General features: G+C 41.9%; 1 long non-coding RNA gene across 1 annotated transcript; it reads right to left on the bottom strand.

Moving 5' to 3' along the window:
- Positions 1 to 1,423: 1,423 nt before the first annotated feature.
- Positions 1,424 to 25,397, bottom strand: LOC121459128. The gene is made up of 2 exons (XR_005975910.1): positions 24,573 to 25,397; positions 1,424 to 1,827 (listed from the first exon to the last, which is right to left on the bottom strand). It is a non-coding gene; the product is annotated as an uncharacterized LOC121459128 (long non-coding RNA).
- Between the last annotated feature and the right edge of the window lie 22 nt (positions 25,398 to 25,419).

Below are 25,419 nucleotides of genomic sequence, written 5' to 3'. Positions count from 1 at the left end.
GTCCCTGACTGAATGAAAATAGAAAGGGGGCCACGTTTGGTGTCCAAAAGCTTTAATCCCAGCACTCGGGAGGCAAATGCAGGCAAGTGTTTGTGTCTTTGAGGCCAGCCTGAGCTAAATAACAAGTTTCAAGCCAGTAAGGGTTGTACATTAAGGTCCTGTATCTCTAACAAAAAAAAAAAATTTTTTTTTTGAAAAATCATTCATTTATGTCTTTTATTTATGTTCTGTTTGCATGTACATCTGCATCTCAGAAGAGAATATCAGATCCTATAGACAACTGTGAGCTGCCATGTGGGTGCTGGGAATTGAACTCAGGACCTCTGGAAGAGTGGCCAGTGCTCTTAACCATTGAGTCATCTCTCCAGCCCCTCAAAAATATATTTAAAGGTGGTGAGATTTAATTAAAAATATATTGACTTCAGTTATCAAAAAACATTTTTAAAAGATTTATTCTAGGGGCTGGAAAGAGATGACCCAACAGTACTGGCTGGTGAGGTGGTGGTTTTCATGGGGCTAAAGAGATGGCCCAGCATCTAAGAGCTCATACTTCTTTTGTAGAGGGCCCAAGTTTGATTCCTAGCATCCACATTTATTGGCTCACAGCCATGTATAATTCCAGCTCCGTGGGATCAGTCAGCTCTGGCCTCTGATGTCTGTGGGCACCTACACACATATACACATAAGTAAAAGTAGAATATTTTTAACTCTATGTGTGCAGTTGTTTTATCTGCTTATGTCTGTGCACCATGAGCATGTAGAGCCCACAAGACCAGAAGAGGGTGTCATTTTGCTTGGAACTGGAGTTACAGAGGGTATAAGCCACAGGAATGGAACCCTGGTCCTCTAGAATAGTCAGCATTCTTTATATTTTGTTTTTTGTTTGTTTGTTTGCTTATATTTTAGTCTTTTGAGATAGGGTTTAACTGCTTAGATATGGCTGTCCTAGAACTTATTTTGTAGGCCAGGCTGGCCTCGAACTCAGAGATCTGCCTGCCTCTGCCTCCCAAGTGTTGGAATTAAAGACGTGCACCACCACTGCCTGGCCTAAAGAAGAGAATTCTAACTTGTGTGAATATACTGAGTGCCCCTCTGCATGTTCATGACAGTTATGAAGTAGTATTTTGGACACCTCAAATCTGGAAAATCTCTAAGGCATAACATTTTACCAGAGATGCCCCTCCCCAAAAAAAGGAAAAAAAAATCAAAAAACAAACAAACTTGATACTGGGATTTTGTGTTCTGTGTTGATAAAATGTTGAAAAGAAGTTTTCATTACATACAACTAAAAAAGATCCGATTAAAGTGTAGAAAAGGCATTCCTTTGCAGTCAAATGCTAGACAGAGTGAGATAATGACATCAGAAAAGACTACAGCAGATTTCAGGGAAGGGATGCAAGACAACACAGCCTTGCTAACCCAGTACTGGTTTATTCAGCTTTTAATTCAAAGACCAATTGCTGTTCCCCAAACAGGAATTTACATTTGCCACATTCTAAGGGTGATACTGTGTTGTTTCGAGGGGAAATCAGAGCTGGGGAGGGCCTCCTGGCTGGAGAGCCTCGTGTGTCCCCAAACAGCTGGCCAAATGAAACAAAGCAGTGAGAACCACTCTGGGAGGTAAGACTGCTTTGAACTCATCTGTACTTCCTTTATTCTCCTGCCGTTTCAGTGAATGGCAGAATGTCCCCAAAGCAAGTCTAAGACCTGGTGAAGGGTTCCTAACTGTCCCAACACAGGCACTGACGTTCATTCGCGAGCCTTGTCACACAATGGTATGATGGGACTGATGAGATGAACACAGGGCATCTCCCTGGCATCCGCCAACTGCAAAGAAACACGAGTCCAAGAGGAAGCTTGAGTCAGTTTTCAACAATTTGGTGATGTCTTGTTTTTTTTTCTTTTCTTTTGTTTTGTTTTTTAATTCTGAGAATTTCAGATACGTGTACAACAGGTTTTGGTATCTTCCCCCTCAATTACTCTCAACCCCCAACACATTTCCCTCCTGACTGTATCTCCATTCTTTATCTTTAATCCCTGAGTCTGGTGATGCCCCTCTGTGCATGTCTCATGCTTCAGTTTAAAATATTTTATTTCTTGCATGAGGGGAGCATGTGCGCATATGGAGATCAGAGAAGACTTCATGGAGTCACTTCTCTACTTCCACCTTTACCTGGTGAACCATCTCATTGATACCACTACTCTTTAGTTTTATGATGTTTTTGTTTGTTTGTTTTGCTTTGATTTTTCATGACAGGGTTTCCCTGTGTAGCCCTGGCTATCCTGGAATTGTCTATAAACCAGGGTGGCCTCAAACTCACAGAGATCTGCTTGCCTCTGCCTCACTGAGTGCATTCGCCACCACTGCCTGGCTGCTATCATTATTTTAATATTAAATATGGACAGTTTTCTGTTTTCTTTGCGATGGTCTTTCTCTGCAGTCCGGGCTGGCCTCACACTCATAGGACGAGTATGTGCAGCCTCCTGAGTGCTAGATTATAGACATGTGCCACCATAAAACAAACACACATACATACTACCTTTGATTCCAGCTATTAATCAATATACTTTCAGGGACAACAAGCTATGTCAGACCTGCACTGAGCTGCTAGTTCCCGTGGGGCAGTAAATTAGGTTACAACAACACAACAGAAAACAAAATTAAACTCAGCAGCAGAATTGCTCATGAACCTTTCCATAGAACTCACCCCCAAGCGGGGTAGACTACTTTTCACCTGAGCACCCGAAGCCTGCCTGTTAAGATGCTTGGAGAATAGTTCAGAGTCTTAGGTAAGACAGAGATGATCTGATCACTGCTGCTATAACATGTCCGAGCAAGCGTGCTGCATTAAAATGTTGTAGAAGAAGCACCGTCCTCCCCACCCCACGTTAAATATGATGTGGTCCCTCTCCCTGTTTGTTTGTTTCAGCCACTAAGACAGAAACATCAATTCTAGGCTGAGGCACAGAGAAGCATATATGAATCTTCTTCCTCCACCGTCAGGATGGTGGAGGCCAAAGGTTCCACCGATGCAGCTACAAAGTACCAGGACTGTAACCAGGGCTCTTGGCTGGCATTTCTCTGTCATTGACCTCACCCTACCATCGGTGGGTCAGAATGGGGCACAAAACAAAAGCAAGCTAGATACAAACTTGTGAGGAGCCAAACTTCTGGTCCTACAGGAAAGAGTAGGCTAAACCGAGCCGCACAGTTTCTAAGGGAGGCTTTGCCTGGTTACCTTTCCAGACTGTCCTAAATACCCTTCTGCTTCTGGACCTGTCACTGTCCCTTCAGGGAGTGGCAGAGGGGGAACGGAAGTCGGTGGTCTGTATCTCAAGTCTTCCCTTCTTATCCGCCACATTTCTCTTGGGATTTAAGTCTTGCTAAACACACAGAACACATCAGTGAAATTATTTATTGTGGTTTTCTTTTGAGAGCACCGGTTTCCGCTCCTAAGAAGGGCCTTAACAAAACAGGAAGTTTTTCTTGGATCTTGAAATGGAACAGTGGCTTTTAACAATAGGTTTTTTTTTTTTTAAATAATGACTTCTGCAAATCTGTTTTCCTACTTCCCAGTTAGAGATTACAACAAATAGAAGGGACAAGATAAAACCAGGCAATGCTGATTGGCATAGTAGCAGAGGGAGAGCTGACAGGGCTGTCAGTGAATAGAGGAGAGAAAACAGTAGTAGTTCAGGCTAGACACTATATTCCCACCTGACAATGTGGTCTCCTACTTCCTCCCTCACACTGGCCAGAGAAGATGATGGGAGATCTGGAAGACCTGGGAATGTTATGGATAGTTAGGTAGGCCCTGCTTGACAGTAACCATCTATCTATCTATATCTATCTATCTATCTATCTATCTATCTATCTATATATATATATATATTCTAGCAGCTAGTGCTCAGATTTCCATTTATTTATTTATTTATTTATTTATTTTTTGGTTTCTCGAGACAAGAGTTTCACTGTGTAGTGATGGCTGTCCTGGAACTCATTCTGTTGACCAGGCTAGCCTCAAACTAAGAGATCTGCCTGCCTCTGCCTCCTGGGTGCTGGAATTAAAGGTGTGCACCACCACAACCCCCTGGCTGTGCTCAGATTTTGATATAGACTGCACATTAGTATAGACCCCATGAGACAGAGAACTTTTTGTATCTTGTTCTCGATGCTCATATTTTAGGGGGTACCCAAGAGTACTTGAAGAGATATAAAAAGGAGTAACTGATTTTCCTAAGTACCTTAAAATGAGGGCAAGGGTTGTAAACAGCAAATGTAATTTTGTTTTGTTTTTCAAGACTGGTTTCTCTATATGCTCAGGGTCAGGCTAAGAGGTGGAATCCAAAATCTAAATTTTCCAATTTCTTTCTTTCAATTATATGACAGGTTAAAAGTCATATCCCTACTCTAGGTACATCACAATAATACTGACCGTTTATCATAGCCATATAATGGAAATCACCACTGCTGTTTTGGATGTCTATGTTAGCAAAGACACGGAAATCCTAATATCATTATCACTAGGTGATAAGAATTTCAGAATTCTTTTATTTTTCATTTTTATTTTCACGTTTATGTGTGTATATACATCGTATGTGTGCAGGTGCCCAAAGAGACCAGATGAAGGCACTGGAGCCCCTGGGACTGGATTTACAGGCGGTTATGACCCATCTGGTGTAGGGGCTGGGAGTCAAACAAAGGTCCTCTGTAAGAGCAACTGAAAAGTTTCTGCATCCCAATAATCCTCCCCGCTGACACAATAATCCAAATCAAACCAAATTTTTTTTTTTTTTTTTTTGGTTTTACGAGACAGGGTTTCTCCGTGGCTTTGGAGCCTGTCCTGGAACTAGCTCTGTTGACCAGGCTGGTCTCGAACTCACAGAGATCCACCTGCCTCTGCCTCCCGAGTGCTGGGATTAAAGGCGTGCGCCACCATCGCCCGGGTAACCAAATTTTTAAAAAGCCCAGGTTTAATGGATACAAACAATCCCAGATGGCTTTCCAGCCCCACAGAGAGGAGACGGGAAAGGAAGACTGGAAAGCCACATATTTTTCCTCTGGGGGCAGTTTAAATGCCCTGTGGGAGTGGTCTTGAGCATCTCTGGGGAGGGGGGATCATCGTTTGGTGGGTTTTCTCAGGGGTGGAGTCTGGACTGAGGTAACTCCAGGGGAGGGGGCTTGGAATGGAACTTCCACCAGAACATTCCAGACTCTTTGGATGGATATATGGATACCAGGGGCTGGAGCGAAGCTTCCATCTGAACATCCCAGACTCTTTGAATATATGGACGCTTGGGGCTGGGGTGAAGCTTCCATCCAAAGAGCAACAAGTGCTTTTGACCACTACACCATCTAGTCCCTCATGACAAGTTTTCTTAAAGACACCTAGTTTCGATGCTATCCAAAAACAGAGGGAATAAGATGACTTTCTGTTTTTAACATTTTTCTTTATGCAAGGAACACAATGGGCTTCTAACTCAGCATTTTGAATTATTAATTAGAATGTCTGAAGTGGTAAACCACAAGAAGAAAACTGTGGCTCCTCTCCAATGTATCTGTCTTGCTTTCTTTTGGGTTCTCTGTTACTCAGGCTGGTCAACAAGTGATCTTGCCTCACCCTCGCTAGTATCTGGAACTACGAGGGGGCAATGCCATTCTAAGCCCGTTCTCTTCTCTTCTTCAATAGACTTTCTACGTGGGCACATGGTCATGCAATTTCTCCACCTCCCTTGTGGCTAGATATGGTCAGGTGGGAGTAGAAGCAAGAATATAATATGGAGTCCATTACCAAGAGGGCAGGAGTGTCTTCATTCTCCCCCTTTCTGACCTGTCTTGAAGTGCAAAATGAGAGCCATCTGTCGAGAATGAGATCAAAGTCGGACATTGCTGAATTGGTGCTGTATTATGGCACCTGTTTCAACACATATCCAAAGTAATACCAGACCTGAACATTTAACAGATCAGGGAGTGCTGACTTCCTGACCTAAAACAAATGTTTTGGAAACAAAATTTTTGGAAAGTATGTATATTTCAGTTAATCAAAGTATCATTATGGGCACAAGAACCCATTTAGTAATGGAATGTCTCCTGAGTCCATGATGTGTGATGCAATCAGGCGGGGAAGGACCATTTTTCAAATCATACACACGTGAGCACTTAGTTTCCAGTTCTTCCTGCTTTTAACTACCATAGCCCCCTCCAGACACAATGTATCTGGAACCAAGAGATTTACTTAGGAAAGCTGCTCAAGTTAATCATCTTGCCACCTGGCCTCTTAGGTAATGTGAACTCAAGACACATATGCTCATGATAACAATTCAAATGAATTTGGTGGCTGTAATTGTTCAGGTCTTAGCACACAGATAAGACTATGGAGCAGCAACATTTTAAAAGCTGCCTTGAAACACTTAGCCCAGTTTCTGTGGGTGAGGAATCTGGGTGCCTACACCTAGGCGCTACTCAGCAGCCTGTGGCCAAGGTGCTGAACCTTGGTTTTTTGTTTTGTTTTGTTTTTTAACCTAAGAAGCTATTAGAAGACCAGGTCCTCCAGCCAATAGCAATGTTATTAACAGCAATTTTCAGTTTGGGGGCTGGGTCTTAGGAGTACAAAATCTATTTGCTTCAGCTCAGTGCTATAACTTAAAGATGGGTTGACCTCAAGCTCTCCCCTTAGTAACTACGGTCTACTCATGGTTGTTTCCCAATGGATTACAAATACACTTCATGGCTTAGGGAAGTCCCTCAAAATCTCTGAGGGCATTCTTTGATTCCAAGGGAAGGTACTTGCTGTCGTTTCCTTTACTCTATTTTAAAAGGAGAGATCTGAAAGTTGAGAGGCATCAGGGTTTAAAGCTCCATGTGAAGCCAAAGCTTATTTTGTTTCCAGACCTGAGTTGGTCCAGAGACTGGAAAAATCATTAGATAGCATTCCAGCCCAGTCAGCATCTTCAATGGGTAGCTTTGTTATTTGCTGGAAACAGCTGTAAATTTCCAGAACCACAGGCACACCCATATTAAAATGTTCATTACCAAAGTGTCTCATAACCCCAAGTGCAAATGAACAGTGAATTAAAGGCCCTGTGGGATTTTGTCTCTGGATTTCCTCCACTAGCACACATAACTGAACATTCTCAAGATCTGATTTTCCTAAAAAGACATTCAATCATCTCAAACTTGAGCCCATCCATCATCCTGCGAAACTTCCAGATTGTGAAGATAACAACAGCCATTTCATGCTGTGCTTTAGGCTGCTTTGAAAATGCCAAACCTAGTCTGCTGGGAGAAACTAAGACTTAAAAACCCAAAAGCACCAGCGGTGGTGGTTTAAACTCGGGCAGAAACAGGTGGATCTCTGTGAGCTCGAGGCCAGCCTGGTCTACAGAGGGAGTTCCAGGGACACACATAGAAACTCTGTTTCGAAAAACCAAAACCAACCAACCAACCAACTAAAAAACCCATCAATGCCACCCCTCCCCCGCCCAAACCTCCAAAAAACAAAAACAAAAAAAACCACAGGCTTTCCTTGGACACGCAAGTTTTGCTGAAACTGTTTAGAGATGGGAAGCTAGTTCCTGCTTGAAAATTCTTTCTAAAAGTTCCAGAAACTCTACTCCCTGCCAAAACAGCAGACCTTAAAAGTCCACAAAAGTCTTACTGGGATTATGAAAGAGGCTTATTTGTTTTCAAACTGTGGTCCCTCCGCCCCGAGGAGTTCCACCCCCACGCCTGTGTCTGCGGCTTGGATTGGTAATCATCCACCCACAGAAACACTGACTGGGATCCTTCAGAGACTAAGGTGCAAAAAGCAGGGAAAAGCTTTCAAGACCTAGAGTGTTAGGAGTCAAGGGCTGAGCATCAGAGAGAAAAGGCAATTAAAAGAAATCAAGTGCTTAGCCTAGGAGAAAGGGAACAGGGGTATGGAAGCCTCCCCCGGCCCCCACACCCCAAAGACTACAGAATTTGTAGTTGTCAAGGCAGAGCTTTTGGTTCTGTGGTACAGCTTGCCTCAGAGAGCTCATTGCCCAAAGTACTGTAACCAGGATGGCTAGCGTGTGAACTCACTCCCGCTGTCTAGATTCCTTTTATATGCTTGCACAGCCAGAACGCAGTTTTCCCAGCTGTATGGCTTGGGATTTGCTGCTTATCCCCTGAGGGATAAATAATAGCAGCTGCAGTATTCTGCCAGAAAAGAACTTGCTTCCCCAGCTTAGAGGATGACAAACGCAAAAGGCTCCCAAGAAAAGAAAATGTCAGAACTTGTATGCCAGCCTTCCAAAACTGTGAGATGTGGCTAAATCATGAGCCACAATTACCATTACAGCAGGGTCAGACAAGTGGGCTTCCTTGGAATCAAAAAAGTTAAAAAAATTGCTGGCCTTAGTGCTTCAATAAAGCTCCAAGATTCTCACACTTCCCTACATCGCTTTTACTCAAAATTCTCTTTGCAACGTTTCTGATAGCTGTGGCTGCTGACTTTAAATGAAGGCAACTTGAGGCTACAAGTCTAACTCTGCCACCTAACAGAGCCACGAGAAGTTTTGTGTGGAAAACAGGGACCACACCCAGTATCGTACTGTCACAGCTGTGAAAGTTGTCATGCACATAAAAAGGCTTAGTATATATAATATCTTAACATTAACAGGGGTTCAGTTAAAGGTTAACCAGTTCGTGGGAAAACTAATTTGAGTTAGCACTGATCCAAAGGCAACAGAAGGGAAACTGAGACAATAGTTACATGTCTAACACATGGTACGCAGGAATAATAAGACACAGGAACACTCAGCTTTGCCCAAGACTGAGCACTCACAAAGTCATAAGCAGCTAATCTTTTCCTGAGGTTCACGAGTTTCTGGGGGACCAGGAGGTCTTAGTGTTAAATACCAAAGTTCTTGGCTGTCAATACAGGAAAAGAACAACAGAGAAGGTATCTTGTGGGCTGGTTCAGAACAAATCCTAGAGTTTAGCGGTGTTGAACAGTGTTGAACGTGGGTGAAAACGGCAGCCAGTGACCAAGGGTTGATTTGTAAATCGGAGCTCACCTGGGCTCCTGTTTCTTGTGCTGCTTCTGCGTGGCACAAGCTAACAAACCCTGCTCACAGCTTCTCAGAAGTTACCAACTACAAAAGCCTCTGGCTTGGAAAATGGAATCCAAATAGTCAAGTAATTATTATTGTTTCGAGATAGGGCCTCACTTTGTAGTCTAGACTGGTGTGGACCTTGCTGGGTAGAACCGGCAAGGCTTCAAACTTGCTATTCTTCTGTGTGATTACAGGCATGTTGTTACTGCACTCAGCTCCATTTTATGTTCTGTTTTCTTTCTTTTTTTGGTTTTTCGAGACAGGGTTTCTCTGTAGCTTTGGTGCCTGTCCGGAACTAGCTCTTGTAGACCAGGCTAGCCTCGAACTCCCAGAGATCCACCTGCCTCTGCCTCCCGAGTGCTGGGATTAAAGGCGTGTGCCACCACCGCCCGGCTTATGTTCTGTTTTCTAAGATCTACTATATAGTCAATTTTAATATTAAAAGACAAATTTAGTTGCTGAGCATGTGCAATTATAGGCACTGTGACAGATGCAAATAAAACCAATATGCTCCCAGACTGTAGAAAAGGTACAAACTGTCTCAGTAATAAAGATCCCGCTTGTGACATGGCTCAGTAGGTAAAAAGTTTGCCTTGCAAGCCTCGTAACCTGAGTTTGATCCCCAGAATTCACATCGAGGTGGGAGAGAATAAATTCCACAAAGTTGTCCTCTGACTCCCCCCACAGCTTAAGAAAGACGGTACTAGAGAAATTAGAATTATATCTAGGATTTATTTTTTACTGTTTCCGTTCTCTCAACTAGCAGGATTAGGACACCTGATTCTATCTACATTGACTGGATCTATTTATATGCAAAATTGGGTTTTGAAAATGGTATTACACACAAGACCTTGGATATGATCTTCAGTGCTGCAAAAAAATATTTTTAAAAAAAGTATTGTTGGGTGGCGGTGGCACATTCCTTTAATTCCAGCACTCAGGAGGCAGAGCCAGGTGTATCTGAGTTCAAGGCCAGACTGATCTACAAAGTGAGTTTGTCTAAGGGTCAGGCTCATACATTACAGCTCCTTTAATTCTTAGACAAACCCAACCTGGCACTTCATTTACATAAAGAAACTGAAAACTCTAAAGATTGAGAAGCGTAGCACAAAGGGGTCTCTTTGGATGGAGTGAAAAGTAAAACAAGTCACACTAGGATGGCAAACCAATTCACATTTCTTTTAGCTAAGGCTTAGTAAGAATAGACAATGCTTTTGTGGCAATAGATCGCTAGAGGGCGCTAAGCACATAAACTGTGACAACTGTTTTGCTAATGCAGTTACCATAGTGGCACAAGAAATATTATCAGAAAGAGATTCAAGTCCAAAAAGGCCCTCCCCCAAAAGAGTATGATGCTCTTATCCCTCCAACAAAGTTAGAAAACAAAAACAAAAAACAAGGCCTCATGCTGTACGCTGGAGCAATTCACAATTTGTCTCTACTTCATACTGATGCTGTTCAAGGTGCCTTTCACTTAGGCATTTTCTTTGCTCTGCATGTTAAGTGGCAAAGAGAAAGCACAAGCGATTTGGATGAAAATAACTTTAGATTATTCAATTAAGTTCGCACCATGGTTTCTTTATTTAGTGTGTAGCACCGGGGAAAGCACATACTCTGTTACTGAGCTACAATTCTAGCCCTGAGAACAAATTCTAAGAATTAGATATACACACACTTCAACTTTTAAATTTTATTTTAGACAAGTAGTACATACTTTAAACAAGCAAACAGACATTCATACCTAATTAAATCTAGAGAAAACATGTACCCAGAATTCCAGATTTCTGAATATTTTTATTTTTTGATTTATCAAAGTTCCATCTTTTCTTCCCTCAACAAACAGAATACTCATCTTTTGCAAGTAACCAGATTTATAAAATATATTTTATTATTTTTCATTGTTACAAGACAGCACCAGCACAGCACATTTAAAGATCAGAAATAAAGAGTCTCCACCATAATACATGCACACAAATATATAAACTGGATTTTGCAAAAATAGGATTACCTTATAAATATTTCATTAGCCTATATATGACAGCTGTCTTTCCACATAATATTCTTAAATGTCTTTTCTCGCAGGGCTGCCAGCAGTGCTGCTGAGCCACAGTTCTCCATGACCTGTAGTTTTATTTTGTAATTTAGCTGCTAACAGAGCTTACATGAAAAGTATGTCTTAAGAATTTATTAGATCAACTTCTATATTATATGCAAATGTACAGCTATACCCCAAGGCATCCTCCCTTCCCAACAATACAGCTTTAAACACAAGGGCTTTTAATCCCTATCACAGACTGTATTTATACTTTTAAAGTTTGTATACACTTTTCCACAAAATGTCCTAATGTACAAATAACCTCCAGTTTAATTGATGTGGGGATCTGAAATTTTTCTGTGTGAATTGTGGTTGTTGATTGCATCATTCAGTATCTCATGGGCCATTGAGAATAGTGTCTGAAGGGACCAGGGTTTGGACCTCTGTAGAGCCTGAAACGGAAATGTTCAAATTGTTCCTAAGTATATTAAGCCTCAGTGAATCAGGGATAAGTCACAAGTTTTGGGTCATTTATTTTTGGTGCTATACAATAATCTCTTCTACTGTTTAAATCTTCACCATTGCCTTGTAAGTTATCACAAGTACAGATAGCTGCTATATCATCAGTGCACCTAAAAAAACACTTCTCTCTTGCTTTTGTCCCTAAGCCATACCTGGTGCGAAACCAGCTAGTTATATGATAAAGCAGCACCATAAAAATAAAAGGGTGTGTGTGTGTGGCGGGGGAAAGGGTAGTGCAGCCTGCTATCAACTAAAACCTACAATGTACTTTAAATTCATCTTTAATACTTCGTTTTTTTCCTGTAAAGTAGAACCATGAAAGGGACTACCAAACTTTGACTTATCCATCACCCTACCGTATATTCACTCAGTATAAACCTGAGAAACAGGAGTAAGTCAGGCAAAAAGAAGGATCCTTAGAAAACAGAAATCAGTAAAGACTGCTTTGGATAGGTCAGCCATTTCGAAGACCTGTCAAAATACACACTGTTGTATTACTGGTCAGAGGCCACAGCTTGTTTCTCCGTAGCCTTTCCTCTTCCTCCTCATCTTTAGGTGATTAAACACAGAAACGCTCTACATACGTCCCCCAGTCTCCCTGGTTTACTCTGTCAAGTACTATTGAATGTCTGATATATTGTATGGCTTTGCATGCATTACCTCATTTAATACATCTAACTTAAGTGAGAAAAGACTGTCTTGGATTAATTGCCTTTTCAAACTGTATAAAAATTGTTAAGAGGGCATTCAAGTAACAGGCCAGACCCACAGCACGGCAACAACTTCTGCTTCCCTAAACTGAACATCATGAAACAAACCAGATATGATGTATAAGCCTAGTGCTCCAGAGAGTTGGGCTAAATGACCTCAAAACAAAACAAAAAAAAAATAAAAAAACAGTCATTTCCACTGGGCACACAGGACAACTAATAGACTATCAGCATTTCCGGAAGACGGCGGCAGCAGGGAGCTCAAAATGTGAGCAGAAAGCAGCGGAGACCGGGGAAAGGCGGGACTGGCACCGCAATGCTTTCCTGTAAGGTAGAAGGGGTAAGCTCCAGGCCTTGTTAGCTCGCCAGCGCCGCTCGGAGAAGCAGCTGGGAGGGTCCCCGGGAAATGCGGCCAGGGGTCGGGCTCCGCCCCACCCCCCAGCCGCTCCCAGGTGACGCCCCTTCCAGGGGCGGAAGGACAACCCTCCTGACGCAGAGCGGGGGAACGCCCTGCTCCGTGGCACAAGCCCAGTCTGCTCAGCCAAGAGGTGTTTTTCCTTAGGTGTAAAGCGGCTGGCAGGCTCAACAGGGGACTTTGGGTTTGTTCACGGTTAGAATACGCCCGTTATAGTGTACGTAAAAGCGTTATTTGCCACAAAGAGTATTGAAAAAAAAAATCTAAGCTACAGAACTTCTCACTTGTCGGTCAAACCGGATTCAAGAGGATTTTTTACTGAAGAAAAATCCCGCCCAGCACCTTTTTTCTCTACAGCCACTTTAGCTGGACTAGTTTCTAATATGTCAGTTGAGGGAAGGGGTCAGTCCAGGTGAAAACTAAAATAACATTAAAGCTAGATTAGCGGTTGCGTATGGTAGTACATGCCCCATATCTCAGCACTGGAGACGCCACTATTAGGATCAGAAGTTCAAAGCCATCCTTGACTATAAAGTGATTTAGAGGCCAGCCTGGGTTACACCTATCACGCCTCACCTTAAAAAATACAATTACTTTTGACCCATATAGGGTGTAGAACAACATTCTGTCTAAGCTTCATTTTTGATTAGCCTTCTCTTAGAATCTCAACACACTGCAGGAGTGTTCTGCTAGAATTTAAGAGGAGTGCACTATTCATGCACACCAGCAGCATCCTGAGCAGGCATCCACATTTCAGAAGCATCAATAAAGATGAATTTCCAGCTATGAAATGCCGCAGTGCTGTATGCTGTGGTAAGCTCTGGGGCAGTAGTGAGTTGGTGGCCAGTCTGAGTTAACTACTGAGACTATCTATGCAGAGCAGCCCACACTGAGGTCATACAAACATATTTTCTGTGGACTGTGGAACCAAGCTTATTAAAAGGCACACTCTGTAAAAGCTAAGCCGCCAACTCCCCCTTCTTGAGTGCCGAGACTGCCACATGCCTAATTTCCTATTAGGACGACTTTTCAGTTACAGCTGGGTTCAGAGAGTACTACCCTACCCTACATATGGTTAACTTCTTTTTCCGGTGCTGGTGATAGAAGCCAGTGCTTTAGCTACACCTCAGCACCCACTCCCTCCCTCAGTCCTCTTTAAACCCACGCCAGGCATGATGGAGAATACATTTAAACCTAGTACTCAAAGGCATGTGATCTCTGATTGAGGCAGCCAGGGACTACACAGTGATAGCTTTTTCCCCCCAAACAAAACAAAAAGTCAGGAATCAAACCCATGACCTGAAGCATACTAAGCTAGTGCTCTTACCAAAAAGCTACAACCAAATCCCAACAACTAACCATTTCAGTTAACACTGAATTGAACTATGTAGAAAAGGCACTTTCTTTTAATCTAATTCATTTGGCGGGATGAATCCCCTCCCTAAATAATCTTTACGAGTGGCAGGCAGTCTCTGACCTTTACTAATAATTAATGAGTTTAAAGCATTCATTCTTTTTCAAAGGCAGAGAAGAGGGCCCCTAGAGGTCAGTGACTGCAAAGATGCTCCTCTTCATTAGTTTATACCATGCACTGCACTACCTGTATCTGTGGTCTTCTCATAGGAAAATCTGTATCACAATATACTCCAAATCTAAAAAATAAATTTAAGTTCACCACTTATTCATCATTAAAATAAAAAAAAAAATTGGTGTGTGGGGGGGTTTGGAGACAGAGTTTCAGTGCAGCTCAGGCCATTTAGGAACTCACTGTGTAGATCAGATTCCTCTGCCTCCCAAATGCTGGGATTAAAGGTGTGTGCCACTACCCTGGTTTAAAATGTACTACTTTCAATAATTCTAACTTGGGGCCTACGTTGAGTTAACACACTAAAGTCAGGAGGAAAGGCTTTTCAGGATAAAGGAGGATGGGAATAAAAACAAGATTATGTACCTTCAATAAAATTAGCTGGCTAAATCCAGTGAGATGGTCCCCAAATATAAAACTGATATTCACATATGGCAGTGTCCCACTGTGACACCTATTAGGCCTGTAACCACATGGTAGAACAGATATTTGCTTCTTCTGAGTACATATAAAAATACACTTGCTAAATTTGTATACTGCCCTCAACTGCTAAAATATTCTGCCTAAGGCTTTTTAATCAACCTTTCCTCCTTCCCATCTGTGGAAGCAACCGTGTGAGACTGTGTGTGTAGGAGTGGACTGTGCAGGTCTCTGAAGGAGTAAGTGCCTTTTTACCATTAAGCCAACCCTCCAGTACTATTTTTACAAATTAAACATAAGCATCAGTCTCGCCTGTGAAGCAATAAGTAAACACACATTGCTCTGATTTCTGAGGACCATGATCAAACATAAAACCTTTGTCCCACACTTTCCTGAGACAGGGTCTTACTGGGTTAGTCCTGGTCAACCCAGAACTCACTATGTAGACCTTGAGGGCTTTAAATTTAAGAGATCCACCTGCCCCTGCCTTTAGAGTGCTGGGATTAATACGGTGTGTTACCAGGTCTGGCTGACATAGTCTCTACTTTTAAATTTTAAAATCACTGTCAAAGGCTGTCCAAGGAGGGAAGATGCATGTAGGGAATGCACTTATGGCCAATTTTTAAATCTAACGTAGCTTTGATAATTACTTTATAAAAGGCCTCAGAAAAGTAAAGCCATTTATGAGGCTAATACCATCCTATAGGAAAATCTTTACTGTGTTTGTTATGTCCGATTTAACTTTAGTAGTAGCCTGTTAAGTAAGAGTATTCATAGTAATTAGTAATCCCATTTCATTAAACTTTAACTCTGTAGTCTTGTTTTTAAAGGTCAAATCTCAGTGAGACACCAAATTGTTTTTACATAAATGTCAGTTACCTAATTTACCAAGCCTATTTTAGCTTCCATTTTCTTAAAAATAAGGAAGGATATTGGTAACACCCTGGAGAATGTTGTTGTACTACCAACTATCTAGGAATGAGGTTACAGGGACCCTGCTAGAGAGGTACTAAAGCTAGCATACCTGTATTTTCTAGTTGCTGTGACAGTGTATCTTTTATTGATAATACAGTTTAAGCTTATTGTTTGGGTGTTTTAGAGACAGAGTCTCACATACCCCAAGATGGCCTTGAACTCCTGACTTTTCTTCTTGCAACCTCTCAGGTGCTGGGATTATCACAAGTGGGACTACCACCAATCATGATGATAAAATCTCCTTTTTTTTTTGTGGTGCTAGAACTGAAATCTCCAGTCTCATACAGAGGAGCAATAAACTTAACGACTGCATATTATTCCATCTAATGGCCAGAACATAAAGTAATTATCACCTACCCATTAACCAGTTCTGAACATTTGTATTCTGTATCCCAGAGAAAGTTACCCCTCATTTCTTTATACTAATGGATCTCTGATATACATTCCTTCTATCCCTTAACTTCTGCTTTTAACAATCCATAAAAATATTCAATCCTAGTCTGTGCTTACTGTAGTTTTCTTTTCTTTTTTTTTTTTTTTCGAGATAGGGTTTCTCTGTAGCTTTGGAGCCTGTCCTGGAACTAGCTCTTGTAGACCAGGCTGGCCTCGAACTCACAGAGATCCACCTGCCTCTGCCTCCCGAGTGCTGGGATTAAAGGCGTGCGCCACCACAGCCCGGCCTGTAGTTTTCTTATTCCTATTCTACATAGCTAACATGAATTATAAAAGAAATGGTTACAACCATTTCTCCACCCTTCTTAAGTTGGAAAAGTCAAATATAGCAGTACTCCACCAGAAAGAAATGGAAGAATATCTTTGTACTGGTTTTTACACCTTGTGTGGTGTGCCATGCTCCTTTAGAGGCCAGAGGTTGACAGGTGTCTACTTCTCTCACTCTCTCCCTTATTTGTTGAGATAAGGGCTCACTGAGCCTGGAGTTCAATGACTGGCTGACCAGTGAGCCCGATTCTCCTGTTCCTACTGTCTACACTGCCAGGTGTAGCTTTTCAGGTGGGCACTTGGCTCTGATCTCAGGCTCCCATGATCATACAGCAAGCTCTTTACCCACTGAGCCACCTCCTTAGCCCCTACATAGCATTTTAACGAAACTCTTAATTCTACTGATCTGTTTATTGAAGTAGTGTGTCCTATTTACCTTTAACTATCAGATTGACACAACACAGCCTGGAGACACCCCAAAAGAGAGTCTCATTTTCTTAATCCCTATAGGATAGCCCAGTACCATTCCTTGGACAGGTGGTATAAGAAGGTTAAGCATGGGCCTGAGAGAACCAGCAAGCTTCATGGTTCCTTCCTTAATTCTACTTAAAGTTCCTATCCTGACTTCCCTCAATGATAGATTATGATTGCTAATTGTAAGCTGAAATAAACCCTTTCCACCATTCAGTTGTTCTGGTTAGTGTTTTATCAACAATAAAAGCAATCTTGAACATAGTGTTTATATACAGAGCCTATGAATGAGAAGACTTAACCATGTATTCCTACATGTAGTAGAAAGGCTCCTATGAAAAACAAGACCTAGAGTATGAAGTCAAAGGGCCCTTGATTCAGTAGGAACAAATCTAACTTGTCAAGACGCTACCAAGGTACTAATTACTACTAATGAATAAGACAATTATGTAACTTGACAAATACTGTGTATTATGATTAATAAAGTACCCATTAGTTATATAAGCACTTTCCACTCAAGCAGCTCAAAAATTCTCTAATCCACAATACTTTCCATGATAACTACCAATTATCAAAATAAACAAGATCAGTTCCTCCAGAAAAGCTGCAAGGTTTACAATCAAAGTATACCCTCACAATGTCAAAACTATCTAAAAATGAACAAGGAAAAGAAGATGAAGATACAGATGAGGGATGGAGGAAAGAGGGCGGAACATGACAATGGAGTGCTATGATCCTAGCACCTACCCTGCCTACAGGAGACCTCCACTCAACCAAAACTCCTATTTGGCCTGCACCTTTAGCTGAAAGTTCCAGAGCCTCAAATTTAGTAAGCCTGCTGGTATGATGATAATTATTGAGCTCTAAAACATCAGCTGCTGTTATCTCTCTTCCCAGGTGTGGTACACGCCTTTTGATCCCAGCACTCAGGTCATAAGACAAGAACCTTTACCTCTGAGCTATCTTGCCCAACACCCTTCAGTAAGAGAATAGGATGAATAATAAGATCAGTAAGAAAATCAGTTGATAGACATTTTCTGATAAAGAAGCAAAGTTTATGGTTAAGTTCTGGCTTTTGCTAAATATATATACTTGTTACACAGATTCTCAGGATGGAATTTAAAATGCCAGAACTCATGTATATGGAGCTCAGACTGGCCTGTAACTCCATCCTCCACGGAGGTAGGAATATACCCACCCACCACCACCAATCTAGGCTCATGTTTATTTAGAATCCCTCTTTACATATACCTCTCAAGAAAAAGGCAGTAGGAAATCAGTACTTCTCACTATTCCTAACCTTAATTCCTCCCAGTCCTGGGGGTGGGGTGGAGATTAGCAATGAATAAAATCTATAACCCAGAACACTATAAATTTTACAGGCTGCCCTGTTTTCTAGGTGGATTAGAACAGCACGTTTGTTTTTCTGACGTCCAAGCCTGGCTTTTTACTCATTACCTGACTGAGATTCTAGTCAGCCATTTTCCTACTAGAAACTATGCAAAAGAAGTCAGTTTCTGTCTTTTCACTATTGAAACCCCCAAAGTATGAAGCATTTAATTAATTATTCATTACCAATAAAAAATGAGGAATCAAGATATTGGGGTAAAAACCTGAATGATCGGAGAAGTTATACAGAAGCCTCCTTCTGTATACAGTGACCTCCTACCTCTTTCATCCCTCCAAAAGGGGAGAGATCCTCTCTGAGCCCTGCCTTACCTCTTCCTCAGTATTCCAAATCCACTATGGTTAATTCTGGTCAGTTAGTGGTTAGCTCTGCCCTCTAATTCAAACCAAACTTTGTCAGAATACAACCAAAATATCACACAGCAAAAAGATGTAGTTTGGTGGTAGAGCACTTGCATGTAAGATGACCTTGGAGTTGAGCCTCAGCAGAGCAAAAGAAAAAGGATTTAAGGTATCTTTAATTCTTTTTACTTCATTTGCTCTTCCAACAGCCAAAGTGGGTGCACAGGAACAAAGTAACATTAACAGACCACCTACTAGATAGGTGTGATCAGATACCTAGACACCTACCATGTTACTGTTATTATATAAATCAGAGATTAGTTATTTTTGATGGCCTTTTCTAATTTCAGTTACAGAATGAAAAACAAAAACAATCCAACAAACTAATTTGATGTTTCATGTTTTTCTCTGGAGTGAGCTGTCACCTAAGCCCAGTCTTTTCATGAGAAAATTTAACAAAGATAATGCTAACCTTGAAAAACAGTTTATTTTTCTTGATTCAACAACAGTAAAGCTTGTCAGAAATACAGCAGGAGTTTGACATTTGGCATTATATGTAAGAGGATGTGTGATAGAGGGTTATAAATGGTTTATAAAGAAAACGTTTTAAATGTAAATGGAGAGGTTTGTCTCTGACATTAGTTGCTAAATTCTGGCCTGTAAAACTAAAGAATTAAGACTACTCACTAAACCACCATCAATAACCTGGGTGACCCACCTAGAAAAAAAAACAAACAACCTCAAAGTCTCATTACACATTCTTTCTTCAAATTAAAAGACTCATTAACCAGTGACCATTCCTTTAATTTTGCTGTTGTTAGCAACATAACAAATTAGGAAATGCAAATGGCACAAAAACTGAGCTAAATTTCAACAGACAAAACAAAGAATGGAAGGAAATGACAAACATTTAGATAGGAAAGTTCGAAGTTCTAATTACTTAGCTTTTAATCAACCTAAGATGTAAAGACAGGAATCTGGTTATCTGATGGCTGAAATCAGGGCCACAATGGCCATTTTCCTCAGGAATAGAGAAACAATAAAGAGGAAGAAAACCAGAAGATAGTTTTGACACTAATACTGATATACTTGGGAAAGACAACTTAAAATAAAATCTCAAGAACGACAAGTATTAAAATCACAATCTCTAGGAATTCCTATAATCATTAAACAATTTGGGTTAACTTGTACAAAACAACATTTACTATAGGTTATATTCAACTCAGTTTATTATATAAAAACTGCTATACATAACAGTTATTGGGGATAGAGATAGAAGTTGGTAAGGTATTGCCAACTCTAAAAGTACTTGAATTTGATCCTCAGAACCAGAGTATATGGGGGTGTTGGACAGAGACAGGAAAATCCTTGGGGCTTGGAGGCCAGCCAGTCCAGCCCAACTGTTCTAAGGGAGTAAGAAGCTGTCTCAAAAATTAAACAAGTAGATGCTGTGGACCTCTGCACATATTTATGGCTCCTCTGTGTGCACAAACACACAAACATACATGAAGGAAACTATGTTTTGAGTAAAAAAAAAAAGATCAAAAATTTTTATAATACAGAAACTGCATAATTTGTAAGACTTATGCAACATGATGCAAGGAAAATTCCAAGAAATACAAAATCAGAAACTGCCAGGCGGTGGTGGCGCACGCCTTTAGTCCCAGCATTAGGGAGGCAGAGGCAAAACTCTTTGTGAGTTCAAGGCCAGCCTGGTCTATAAGCACTAGTTGCAGGACAGGCTCCAAAGCTACAGAGAATCCCTGTCTAGAAAAAAAACCAAAAACAAAACAAAAAAATCAGAAACAACCTAATCATATCTCTAATAGGACAAATATTCACAAACTTAGCACACTAGAAATTTTATTTGAAGTACTGTTCACTTCTCCAACAAGTGTTCTTCCTCACTAGCTGCTATTTCAGAACTCAAAGTTTACAATTTTATACTGGATATCCAAAGAATCCCCGTCTTTTTTTTTTTTTTTTTTTTTGAGACAGGTTTCTGTGGACAGGCTGTCCTGGAATTCACTTTTTAGACCAGGCTGGCCTCAAACTCAAGAGATCTGCCTCTGCTGGGATTAAAGGAGTGTGCCACCACTGCCTGGCTCCCCTCCCTCTTTGTAACTACATATATGGTTAACACATTTAATTTAGAGTCAGAATAATAAATACGACACTAGCTCACCTAAAAATTTCAGAGAACTATAGGTCTTGTAGCCCAGTCTAGCCTTGAACCTCTCGATCCTCCTCCTGCCACTTCTTTGCTGGGTTACAATTTCATTACAAAACAAACAACTAGATTCAAGTTATCTACAACTCAGTAAATATTTAGAATCTTCAGAGCCCTATCTGCAAACATGGAGTTGGGTATTTTTACTATTCAAAAAAAAAAAGATATTATTCAGGAACAGGCAGGTGATATCAAATTCTAAAGACAAACTCAACAGACCACGTGCATATTTAACTGTAAACTTTTTAACAGTCTCAAGTAGCTCAAACTGGCCTTGAACTTGTGACTCCCATTACTCCACCTCCTAAGCACTGTCATTACAGGCCCAACAAACCATAACATCCTTTATTTACTTATTTTTGGTTTTTTGAGATGGGGTTTCTCTGTAGCTATGGAGCCTGTCTGGGAACTAGCTCTGTAGACCAGGCTGGCCTCAAACTCACAGAGATCCATCTGCCTCTGCCTTCCAAGTGCTGGGATTAAAGGCATGAGCCACCACTGCCCAGCCAAACCCTAACATTTTATTTGTCTCTCAAATGATTTCAGTTACAACCATTTTCAGTATGATTTTTTTTATATAGTTTTGTATTCTCAAGAGGACACTAAATGTCAGGGGCATGGATAAAACATATAGGGGAATTTCAAATAAAGACCAGTTCTAAGTTAAAGTGGAAGGCCTTCTCACTCTTTTGGGAAATCTGTTAGATGACATACCCACAATGTTCTAAGAGCAGACAATGAACACCAACATTCAGACTTGACTGAATGAGTTCTGAGTTTCTTTCTCATTACCTATCATGTAAATAAGCCCTCTTACTGGACCACAAATCTTCTGTGCACTAAAACCCACAGCTACTAGAAGCCGTCAGTGACACAATTTCAGCAACAGAATTAAACAAGGCCGCTGCAAATTGAATCTAACATCTGAGTAAACAACACCTTGATAAACTTGCAAATACATCAAAAGGTTCTAAGTCCACCCATGTTTTTGTTTTTATATTTTCCGCTAAGTCTATAGGGGAAACACATTTAATAAGAACACCCCAAAAAGCCAGGTGGTGGGTGGTGGCACACGCCATTAATCCCAGCACTGGTAGGGCAGAGGCAGGCAGATGGATCTCTAACAGGCCAGCCTGGTCTACAAAGTGAGTTCCAGGACAGCCAGGGCTACACAGAGAAACCCTGTCTCGAAAAAAACAAAACAACCAGAAGACAAACACACACAGACACACAAAAAAGACCACCCCACAATAATTTTTCTTCTCTGCTTTTTGCAGAATTATCTCTGTCCTATCAGCTGCTCTCAGCCCTGCCCTCACACTATCTTTTCCTCTCATCTAAACTCTGGTCAAAACAGTTTTTTGAAAAGTTTGAAAGCCAGTATGTTTACTCAAACGCTTATCAACTATCTGTTAGTGGGCTTGGTCACTAATATGAACAAAAGCCCTAAGCATTTGGAAGTAGAGACGTTAAAAAATAAAAAAAAAAGCTGTGTTATCTGGAAGTGGGAATGTTTATTCCAGACAGTGGAACAAATGCACAGGTATATTTTGACATGGTGTTTTAGTACAGCAGCAAATTTGTTATGTGTCACCCCAGTTAAGATTACAAGTAAGCAAGAGACAATCATTTAAATAAAAATAAAGGTTGGGTATAATTTGGCAATTTTTTTGAGATTACTAGAAAAGAAAATTCTTACAATTCAAGAAACAAGCTTGGGATTTTTATCAATTTAGAAAGTCTCCAGTACCTGAAGCTTTAACAATGAATCGCTACAACTCTAAAACTAGAACTACAACAGAAATGAATAAAAAAGAATAGTCACAAATTAAAGAATTTATACAAATGAAAAGTAATTACAAGGTGTTGACAGGGTCTCATGCAATGGAGGTTGACCCTCCAACACGATGTGTAGGAAACGATGGCCTCCAATCTCAGGACTCTCTTACTCCCCCCTGCCTCCCCAAAACTAGGATTAAGCTTGTGCAACCACGAGTGTATTTCACCCAAGAGTGAAAATGCCATTTTAGAAAAATTAAAAGAGTTTATGAACTTTACGGAGTCAACAACAGGAAAGAATAGGAGCAACCAGCACAAAGGATTCGTTTCCATTAGCCTAGAAAATGGCTTCTCTTCCTTATTAAGAAGAAAATTTGAGAACCCTTTGAAAATTATAGTCTGTCTTCATATTTAATTTTTTCCTAAGAAAAAAGACGTAAAGGAGCAATGGGATTCACACACAGAAAACAAAAGGCTGTTAAATTATTACACAAAATATCCATTTTAAATAGATAAGGGGAAAAGCTTTGTATTTATTGAACTTTGTAATACGTAACTATTTACATTTAAAATACTGCTTTAGTTCACTCCCATTGTTACTTAACAAAAAAAAATCCACAAAACAACGCTACAAACCAAATCTTATTTTCCAACTATAAAAAGGCCCTACAACTAAAAATAAATAACATAACCATGGCTCAGGTTAAAGCTGTTACTAGGACCAGTAAGCATTCATTTTCTCTTAGCACCAACACTGTTTTTTCAAAAAAAAAAAAAAAAAGTACCCAGGTATTTAGAGCCTGTAATCCTAGGAGTGGGTAGGCACGAGTTCCAATCCAGTCCAGGATATTGGAAACCAAAACCCAATTTCACCCTCATTCCCTCAATCCCACTAAAATACATCTTATGCTATTACAAAATGTGCTTTAAAGGCGCAGGTTCAAGAATTTAACGAATAATATTTACCAGAAGCAATTGTAATTCCATCTTTTATTTTTTAAAAAAGGACGACATAAATGCAACGTCGAGTATTGAAAAACGACCTTTTAGTTTCATACAGAACAAAATACCAGCAGCTGTATTCTCTATCACCAAGGATACCTATATTTGACAAGGCAACCCTCACCAGTAAGAGAGTCCATAATCTCAGGGGATGTCCAGGCAGGGAGGGTAATGGATACAAAGTATATAAGGAAAAGAAAGTTTGAGAGGGCCCTTAATTCAGACTGAGATACAGTCCTTAACTGCTTGCCTGTTCTACTAAACTTAAAGTGTTCCTGGGTGTTATTCACTTGCTTCCAAACTGTGGGTACACTGTATTGTTAATATTCAGATCTGAGAACTTTTGTGTTTTGCCTGAAATAATCAAGTCTTCTAGCCTGTCCTTGTTACCCAGCCCAGTGACCCTCAGGGCTTCCTAGCTGGAACGCAGGATGGAACTGCCGCCTTACATAATGTAAGTACATTTAGCAAGGAGAAAGGCAGATGAGAAAATAGGGCGTCAAACCTTCTCCTCCACGAACAGCTGGCACACCCCGAAAGGAGTGTCCCTCGGGGGCTTTCCCCCGGGAGGTGCAGCTGTCCTGCTGCGTGGGGGAGGGGAAGCGCTTTCAAACAGTCATCTCTTCCTCTTCAGGCAGCCAACGCCGACCACACCACCGTCCCCTCCCCCGCCCCAGCCTGGGTCGCAGCCAAACCCCACAGGAATGCAGCCGGTCACATGCGTTGCGGCGGCGGTGGACGTGCCTCTCCCCCCGCGCCCCAAGGAGACCCAGCGCCATCTTGCCCTGACGCAGTTACAAAAGTCATAGGAGAAATCGCGCCTCCACGGCCGCGCTAGCGCCCCCAAAGTCTCGCAGAGGCCGAGCCGGGGCCCTCACCTCGCGCAGGGAGAGGAGCAAATGACCAGGGAAGAGCCTTGCGCCTTCCTTCGCCGCCGCTTGGGTTCCAAAGAGGCCGCGACGACAACGATCGCCGTCATCACTTCTCCCTCTCTGCCTTTGCTACAGACTCCCCCGACGACTCTGGCCCCACCCGCTGCTGCAGCATGAGGTCATCGCCAGCCAATCCCGACGCGCCCGGCCGAGCTCACCAGGCGCCGATTGGCTGACGACACCGCTCGGCCTCTCCCCACTCTTCTAACAGAGCACCCAAGGTCGTGCTGGGGGCCAAGAAGACGGAAACCGCCATTTCGGGGGGAAAAGGCCCCCTAAAGCAAGATCCGTAATCGCTGTGTGATTTCTTTTCTTTTCTTTTTTTTTTTAGTGGGGAAGCCCGTTTCAGTCCTTGGTCTCCCCTTTCCGCTTCGAGAAACTAGTTCTGCCCTCCCCCTCGTTTAATCACCGCCACACAAACGAACTCCCGCTCCCTCCCAGCACACTGTCCCGCGGCGGGGAAGTATAGGAGGCAGCGGCGGCGACTGCACCGGCGGCGGCCACGGCAGCTTTTACCCCTTACACGGTGGCAGGGAGGCGGCGCTGACGAGGCTGGCATTTTTTTGTCTGCGGCTTCTCCCCCCGACCTCTTCCGTTTCTTGCTCCTCCATCGTGACCGCGCCGGACTCGCCAGCTCCGCTTTTATCCGGTGCCCGGAGCCTGCGCACTGGAGCCTCCCCGGCCGCTAGTAGGCGTCGAGTGACAGCCCGAGCCGGTTCGCCCGGCGCTGGCAGGCCAGACCGGGGAGGGGGAGGGGGCGCCCGGGACCAGGGCCGCTCGGGGGTGGGAGCCA

This window comes from Microtus oregoni, unplaced genomic scaffold, assembly GCF_018167655.1.
Source record: "Microtus oregoni isolate MIOR12 unplaced genomic scaffold, Mior012 000018F_ref0000195, whole genome shotgun sequence".
Taxonomy (NCBI): domain Eukaryota; kingdom Metazoa; phylum Chordata; class Mammalia; order Rodentia; family Cricetidae; genus Microtus; species Microtus oregoni.
This window is presented reverse-complemented; position numbering and strand designations above follow the sequence as displayed.